The sequence below is a fragment of the Rattus norvegicus genome, chromosome 1 (genome assembly GCF_021556685.1).
Source record: "Rattus norvegicus strain SHRSP/BbbUtx chromosome 1, alternate assembly SHRSP_T2T, whole genome shotgun sequence".
Lineage (NCBI taxonomy): Eukaryota > Metazoa > Chordata > Mammalia > Rodentia > Muridae > Rattus > Rattus norvegicus.
The window spans coordinates 240,227,095-240,235,821 of NC_141534.1; positions in this window are offsets into that span (position 1 = coordinate 240,227,095).

The following is an 8,727-nucleotide window of genomic DNA, read 5'->3' on the forward strand; positions in this document are numbered from 1 at the left end:
GGGACACCATGGCCACATATGGAGGTCAGGTGACAACGTGCAGAAAATCAAACACAGGTCTTTTTTAAAGATTTATTTATTTATTATGTGTAACTACACTGTAGCTGTCTTCAGACACACCAGAAGGGTGCATCAGATCTCATTACAGATGGTTGTGAGCCACCATGTGGTTGCTGGGATTTGAACTCAGGACCTCATGAAGAGCAGTCAGTGCTCTTAACCACTGAGCCATCTCTCCAGCCCCCAAACTCAGGTCTTTAGATTTGTGTGGCACAAGTACTTTACTTGCTAATTCCTTGTTCTTTGTTGTTTTGAAACAGGTCCTTATATCGGCAGCCAAGACTGGCCCTAAACTCACTCCATATCCTGGGCTGGCCTCAAACTCACAGTCATCCTCCTGCCTTAGCCTGTGCTGAGATTACAGATGTGAGGCATCATGCCCGTTTCTTTATCCTCTCAACAGGTGACTGGGGCTTCAAAGATGGTCTTGGGCTGATTTATGAGATCGGGCAGCAGCAAGGAGCCTGAGGATGCTGGTTTCTAGGCCACTGGTCCTGTGTAGCCACTCTGGGGAGTTTAGGGTCTGATACTAGACATTGACTGTCCTGTTGCCATGTCGCAGCTGGGGGGTCCAGGGAATTGTTAGACTTCCCTTGGTTGGAATGGAAGTCAGAATAGAGTAACAGGATAAATATTTTGCTCAGTGCTGTTGGGGCTTCAAATAAGGTGCCTGGAAGGTTGTCATCTAAAGAAAAATCTACCCTGGGAGTTGTCATAACAGTCGCTACGAGCCAGCATTCCAGCCGTGCAGGCGACCCGTATCTGGAGGGAGCACGGTGGTAGTAAAATGAGGTCTCAGGATTCCGGCCAGTCACACATCTATCTGGGAAAGGCTAAAGGAAACAGTTATTAAAAACAAAACAAGGGGTTGGGGATTTAGCTCAGTGGTAGAGCACTCGCCTAGGAAGCGCAAGGCCCTGGGTTCGGTCCCCAGCTCCGAAAAAAAGAACCAAAAAAAAAAAAAAAAAAAAAAAGACAAAAACGAAACTCAATTTTTTTTTATAAGAAACTGCTCTAAAATGTCCCTATCTAATATAAAACAGCCTGTCAAGACATAACACCAAACCTTAAAAGTACAACACACATGGGATATTTTACCTTTCCAGACTCCAGAAAAGTCTATTTTCTCTCGGCCCTTCCATCCCTCCTGTCCCGCAGAGAACCAAGCCTGCACTGCTCTCCAGGCAAGTACTCTGGGCTGCAGTCTGCAAATGTGGAAGCAGATGGACAGCCCGGTCCTTCTGGACAGTGACTGTTCTTTGTGACCATGGGATTTCATGTTTCCCATTGCTTGCCTTGGGGGTAGAGCTGTGTCTCACCTCCCAGAAAGCTGTTTTGCATGAGTTAGGCAGAAGCCAGGTGGACAGCACCCTTCCTGTTGACTGATATGGATGGCCACTTGGGTGTGCTAGGGAAGAAAAACAACAGGTTCTGTCTTCCAAGCTCCGAGGGCTTCCCTCAGGTACTTCCTAGCCTGCATCACTCACGTACCTACCTCGCACAGCCCCAATATCGCTAGAACCTCCCACTTTGACAGTAACTGTAGATTAGACCAATACTTAGCATTGACCTGAGTGCCCAAGCTTACCTGGCTTCTTCCTTCAAGTGTTTATGGGTTCCCAAGAAGTTCACTGAAGCACTGGCCTTCCTCGCTCTTCAGGAAGTTGCTAGGCACTGAGCTAGCATTTCTGTGATCTATCTTTCTTCCTTCCTTTCTTCCTTTCTTTCTTTCTTTCTTTCTTTCTTTCTTTCTTTCTTTCTTTCTTTCTTTCTTTCCCCATTTTACAGATGAGAACACTGAAGCTCAGAAGGGGAAATCACTTAGTGAGATGGTGCAGGTAATAAACGGTGAAAGCTGGAGTTTCAGGGCCATTCGTGTTGAGGAAGGAGTGTTTCCAAACTTGCAGTCCCCAGAGACAAGAGGTAAAAATCAACATGAAACGGCCTAGAGGAGCTACGGAGTGTCCACTAGGTGGCGGCAGAGAACCAGTCAGGCCTGGGAGGTGTCAGGGTGCTGGCTCTAACCTGGGACAAAGGCAGGGCTGGCGATCCTGAGCCGGGGCTAAGGGAACCGCTCTGGTTCTCTAACCACGCTCTGAGTACTCACCAGTGCTACCTCTTTAACTCCCACGATCAACCTGTGCAGCGGATGCTTTAGCCCCACCGGTCTTCAGACAATGAACTGAGGCGGTCAGAGGTTTAGAACGCACACAACTGCTGTTAACAAGGCTAGGGGAAGTCGGGCGGGCTTGGGCTGGCTCGGGTATGCTTGCTGCCAGATGGTGACTAAGATCAAATCAGGGAGAACTTCCTAGAGGTTTCGTGAGTCTAAGAGATAGTTTTGTTTCCCTCACCCCCACCCCCACCCCCACCCCCAGCTTGAGGTTCCCAAGCACCAAACAGTACTGTAACTCTAAAAAAACTGGGTACCTCAGAGGCTGCAAAGCACTAAAAAGGCCAAAGATACTCCTTTAGAAGATCTGGGGATGCTTCGCGGCCATTCGATATTCCTCAGTTGAGAATTCTTTGTTTAGCTCTATACCCCATTTTTTAATAGGGTTATTTGATTCTCTGGAGTCTAACTTCTTGAGTTCTTTGTATATATTGAAGATAAGCATCTAAAGAAATGTTCAACATCCTTAGTCATCAGGGAAATGCAAATCAAAACAACCCTGAGATTCCACCTCACACTAGCCAGAATGGTTAAGATCAAAAACTCAGCTGACAGCAGATGCTGTGGCAAGGCTGTGGAGAAAGAGGAACGCTCCTCCATTGTTGGTGGGACTGCAAGCTGGTATAACCACTGTGGAAATCAGTCTTGTGGTTCCTCAGAAAATTGGACATAGTACTACCCAAGGACCCAGCTATACCACTCCTAGCCATATACCCAAAAGATGCTCCAACATATAACAAGGACACATGCTCCACTATGTTCATAGCAGCCTTATTTATAATAGTCAGAAGCTGGAAAGAACCCAGATGCCCTTCAACAGAGGAATGGATACAGAAAAAGGTATATTTACATAATGGAGTACTACTTAGCTATTAAAAATGACTGCATGAAATTCTTAGGAAAATGGAAGGAACTAGAAAATATTGTCCTGAGTGAGGTAACCCAATCACAAAAGAACACACATGGTATGTACTCACTGATAAGTGGATATTAACCCCCAATAGCTCAGAATACACAAGATACAATTTATAGAGATACAATTTATTCATGAAGCTCAAGAAGAAGGAAGATCAAAGTGTGGATGTTTCAGTCCTTCTTAGAAGGGAGGACAGAATACTCACAGGAGGAGATACAGAGACAAAGTGTAGAGCAGAGAATGAAGGAAAGGCCATCCAGAGACTGCCCCACCTGGGGATCAGTCCCATATACAGCCACCAAACCCACACTATTTCAAATGCCAAGAAGTACATGCTGACAGGAGCCTGATATAGCTGTCTCCTGAGAGGCTCTGCCAGAGTCTGGCAAATACAGAGACAGATGCTCATAGCCAACCATTGGACTGAGACCAGGGCCCCCAATGGAGGAGTTAGAGAAAGGACTGAAGGAGCTGAAGGGGTTTGCAACCCCATAGGAAGAACAACAGTACCAACCAACCAGACCCCCAGAGCTCCCAGGGACTAAACCACCAACCAAAGAGTACACACGGAGTGACATGTGGCTCCAGCTGCATATGTAGCAGAGGATGGCCTTGTTGGACATCGATGGGAGGAGAGGCCCTTGGTCCTGTGAAGGCTTGATGCCCCAGTGTCGGGGAATGCGGGGGTGGGAGGGAGGTAGGAGGGATTGGGTGGGTGAGTCAGTGGGGGGGACACCCTCATAGAAGCAGGGGGAAGGGGGATGGGATAGGGGGTTTCTGGAGGAGAAAAACAGGAAAGAGGATAACATTTAAAATATAAATAAATATCTAATAAAAGAAAAAAAGAAGAAAGGCGGATCTGGGGATGGCCATTTCCTTGGGTTTCACAAAACTAGGGAGCTGAAGAGCTGGAGAGTAGACACCTGGCAGACTGCAGGGCCAGCAGCACCCTGCCGCTGTGCACAGAGCGCCTCTGTGGTAGCTCCTAGATGTCCCACCTGGAAGAATGCCAGAACAAACGCATATTCTCTGAATGAGCTCATGCCACCGGAGGACTTACTTGAGTGAGTAAGTCACGTAGTCCAACCCATTCATCCCCGCCTAGCTTACAAGACTCAGGCTATGGCTACTTCATTTGGCTTTGACAATCACTCCTAATCTACTTTTCTAACTGCTGGCTTGGCCACCTCCCCAGTGGCGAACCACAGACACTTGCTGTTTCTCCTGGCCATGTGCTCACTGCCCATCTCCCCTCACAGTGGCTTCCTCTCTCCTCTCTCCCCTCTTCCCTGGTCGCTCCTCCTCCGGGAACTAGGTCACTCCGAACCCACCAACCTCTAATCGCTCCAGCAATTGGCTGTAGCCAAGACTACACCTCCTCCTTCTGTGGCCTCTCCCTAATCATCCAGGCACCCGGACTTCTTTGTAGAGTAACCCAGAGTCCCCTGGGGTTCTTAGCTCAGAACTACAGCTCTTTTTGTAGATTAGCAATCACCCCTAGTTGGATTTTCTGGGAAGGATCAGACAGAACCCTGAGGTTTAGATTGGATTGCTGTCTGTAAACGTGAAGATCCCAGAGGCCTGCCTCCTTTCAGACCTTTATATAAAATCTCCTCACCCAAATTGTTTGGAGTGCGATGTGGCTGTAGTTGTAGCCCTTGGCATAGAGGCAGGAGGATTGGAGTATGCTTGGAGACTTCAAGGCCGCCTTAGGCTATGTGAGACCATGTCTTGAAAAAGAAAAAGGGGTAGAGGAGCTGGAGGGATGGTAGCGCAGTTAAGAGTGCTCTGCAGAGGACTTGGCTTACATCCCCAACATTCACAAGATGGCTCACAAACATCCGTAACTCCAGCTCCAGGGAATGCAGCACCCTCTGCTGGCCTCCTTGGGTACCAGGCTCACTCACATTCACCCAGACAGAAAGTCTAAACTGACCGTGCTGCCTAGTCTTGTGTTTTAGATGTATTTATTTATTTTATGTATATGAGTACACTGTCGCTGTCTTCAGACACACCAGAAGAGGGCATCAGATCCCATTACAGATGGTTGTAAGCCACCATGTGGTTGCTGGGAATTGAACTCAGGACCTCTGGAAGAGCAGCCAGTGCTCTTAACCACTGATTCATCTCTCCAGCCCATGCTGCCTGGTCTTATGTCAACTTGACACACGGTCTAGAGTTTTCTGAAAGGAGGGAACTTCAATTGAGCAATGCCTCTGCAAGATCTAGCTGTTAAGTCATTTTCTTAATTAGTGATTGATGTGGGAGGGCCTAGACCATTGCGGGTGATGCCACTCCTGGACAAGTGATCCTGGGTTCTGTAAGAAAGCAAGTTGAGGGCTGAAGGGATGGGTTCTGATGCCCTATTCTGGTGTGTCTGAAATGGTGACAGTGTACTCCCATATATACAATAAATATATTTTAAAGAAAGAAGGAAAGAAAGAGAGAAAGAAAGAAAGAAAGAAAGAAAGAAAGAAAGAAAGAAAGAAAGAAAGAAAGAAAACAAGCAAGCAGGTTGAACCATGTGGAACATTCCTCCATGGCCTCTGCATCAGTCCCTGCCTCCAAGTTCCTGTCCTGTGTGAGTTCCTGTCCTGACTTCCTTGGATGAACAGCAATGTGGAAGTGTAAGCTGAACAAACCCTTTCCTCTTCAAGTTGCTTTTTGGCCATGGTGTTTTGTTACAACGATAGAAACCCTAACTAAGACACTCATAAAATTTTGAAAATAGATTTTTTTAGTTTTATTTTTTTCATTTTTATTGGTTATTTTATTTATTTACATTTCAAATGTTATTTCCCTTCCCAGTTTCCCCTCTATAAACCCCCTCTTCCCTCTCCCCTCCCCCCTGCTTCTATGAGGGCGCTCCCTCACCTGCCCACCCACTCCTGCCTCAGCACCCTGGCATTCCCCTACCCTGGGTCATTGAGCCTCCACAGGACCAAGGGGCTCCCCTCCCATTAATGCCAGATAAGGCAGCCCTCTGCTACATATCCAGCTGGGGCAATGTATACTCTGTGGTTGATGGTTTAGTCCCTAGGAGCTTTGGGGGGATCTGGTTGGCTGATATTGTTGTTCTTCCTATGGGGTTGCAAATCCCTTCAGCTCCTACAAGCCTTGCCCTAACTTCTCCATTGGGGTCCCACACTCAGTCCAATGTTTCACTATGTACATCTGCATCTGTATTTGTCATGCTTTGGTAAAGTCTCTCAGAGGACAACTATACCAGGCTCCTGTCAATAAGCACTTTTTGGCATCAACGATAGTGTCTGGGTTTGGTGTCAGCAGATGGGATGGATCCCTAGGTGGGGCAGTCTCTAGATGGCCTTTCCTTCAGTCTCTGCTCCACTCTTTGTCCCTGCATTTCCTTTTGACAGGAGGAATTCTGGATTAATATTTTTTGAGGTGGGTGGGTGGTCCCATCCCTCAACCAGGGGCTGTGCCTGTCCACTGGATATGGTCTCTACAGGTTCTCTCTCCCCTTTGCTGGGTATTTAGGCTAATGTCCTCCCTGTTGGATTCTGGGAACCTCTTGGGTCCCTGGCATCTGGGACTTTCTAGTGGCTATCTCCAGTTCCCCTCCCCCACTACTACACACCTCTACACACCTGCTTTTTTTTTTCTTTTCTTTTTTTTCTGAGCTGGGGACCGAACCCAGGGCCTTGTGCTTGCTAGGCAAGCGCTCTACCACTGAGCTAAATCCCCAACCCCTACACACCTACTTTTTTTTCTTTTTTTTTATTAACTTGAGTATTTCTTATATACATTTCTTTTTTTTTAAAATTTATTTAATACTTAATAATAATTCTTTGGTTTCCGGGCAAACATCCCCCTCCCCCCCTCCCCTTCCTTATGGGTGTTCCCCTCCCAACCCTCCCCCCATTGCCGCCCTCCCCCCAACAGTCTAGTTCACTGGGGGTTCAGTCTTAGCAGGACCCAGGGCTTCCCCTTCCACTCACACCTACTTTCAAATTCCTGACCCTCTGTACTTCTCCCCCATTTCCTCCCATATCTGAATCAGCCTCCTTTTTTCCTCTCCCTCTCAGATCCCACTCTCCTTCTACTTCTCAGAGATCATTTTCTTCCCCCTTTTGAGTAGGGCTGTAGCATCCACACTTTGCTGTGATCTTCTTTCTTCTTGGGTTTCCTATGGTCTGTGTATTGTATCCTGGGTATTCAGAGCTTCTTTGTCTGAAGTCTTTGAAAACTTCAATCATGAATACAACGTATTTCTATCACATTCAGGTCCTATAACCCCTACTTCTCCTAGATCCTTCCACTTCCCCTTCCCAACTTTATTTCTCCTTTGTCCCATTTTTCTTTTTATTGAAAATAGGTTCTTTTCTCATATAGTATATCCTCTTCCTCTACTCCTCTCCATTTCACCCCATCTCTTCTCCCCTCCCAATAATCCACTCTTTCTGTCTCTCATTAGAGAAGAAAAGGCTTCTAAGAGTTAGCAACCAAACATTGCAAAATACAGTATAAAGGGATGAAGAGAAACCGTCACGTTAAGACTGAATGTGGCAACCCAAGAGGAGGAAAAATGCCCAAAGAATGGACTCGAGAATCAGAGACCCACTCATCCGCACACTCAGGAGTCCCATAAAACCACTAAGCTAAGGACTGTAATGCAGGGGACCTAGTGCAGACCCGTGTAGGCCATCTTGCTGCTTCAGTCTCTGTGAGCTCGTCCGCATCTTGCGGAGCTGACTCAGAAGGCCACACTCTCTTGCCTGATTCTTACACACTTTCTGCCGCCTTCTCCTCAGAGTTCCCTGAGCTCTGAGGGGAGAGATTTGATGAAGACATCCCATTTAGACTCTCTTTACCTGTCATGTCTGGCTGTGGGTCCCTGCAACTGTTCCCGTCTGCCACTAGAGGAAGCTCCTCTGGTGACTGGGTAAGGCACTGGTCTATAAAGATTTATTTATTTATTATATAAGTACACTGTAGCTGTCTTCAGACACACCAGAAGAGGGCATCGGATCTCCTCACAGATGGCTGTGAGCCACCATGTGGTTGCTGGGAACTGAACTCATGACCTCTGGAAGAGCAGTCGGGTGCTCCCAACCACTGAGCCATCTCTCCAGCCCGGCACTGGTCTATAAATAATAGCAAAATATCACTAGTAATAATTTTAGTGGTTTTTTTTTTCTAGACCAGTAGCGGTTGGTTTTACCCTAGGTCCCTGGGTTATCTAGACTCTAGTTCTCTGTCACCAAGCAGTGTTGGGTATGGAGTTTGTCTTGTGGGATGAGGCTTGAGTGGAATCAGATGTTGGTTGGTTACTCCCACAGGTTCTGTGCGCTTGCCCTAGCATATCCTGCATGCAGGACAGACTGTAGGCCTTTAAAAATCACCTGACTCAGCTCCAGTTCTGGGGGCCGAGCTTGTGTTCCAGATCTGTCTCAATGCCTTTGCACTGGTTGTTTAACCTGAGGTGTTTTCCCTTCTCCTTTTTTCTTTTTCCTTTTCACCAGGGCCAGGGATTGAACATGGGGAGTCACACGTGCTCTGCCACAGAGCCACTCCTTAAGACTCTTCATATTTTCCCAGCCTTTTCCTTTCTGCCGTG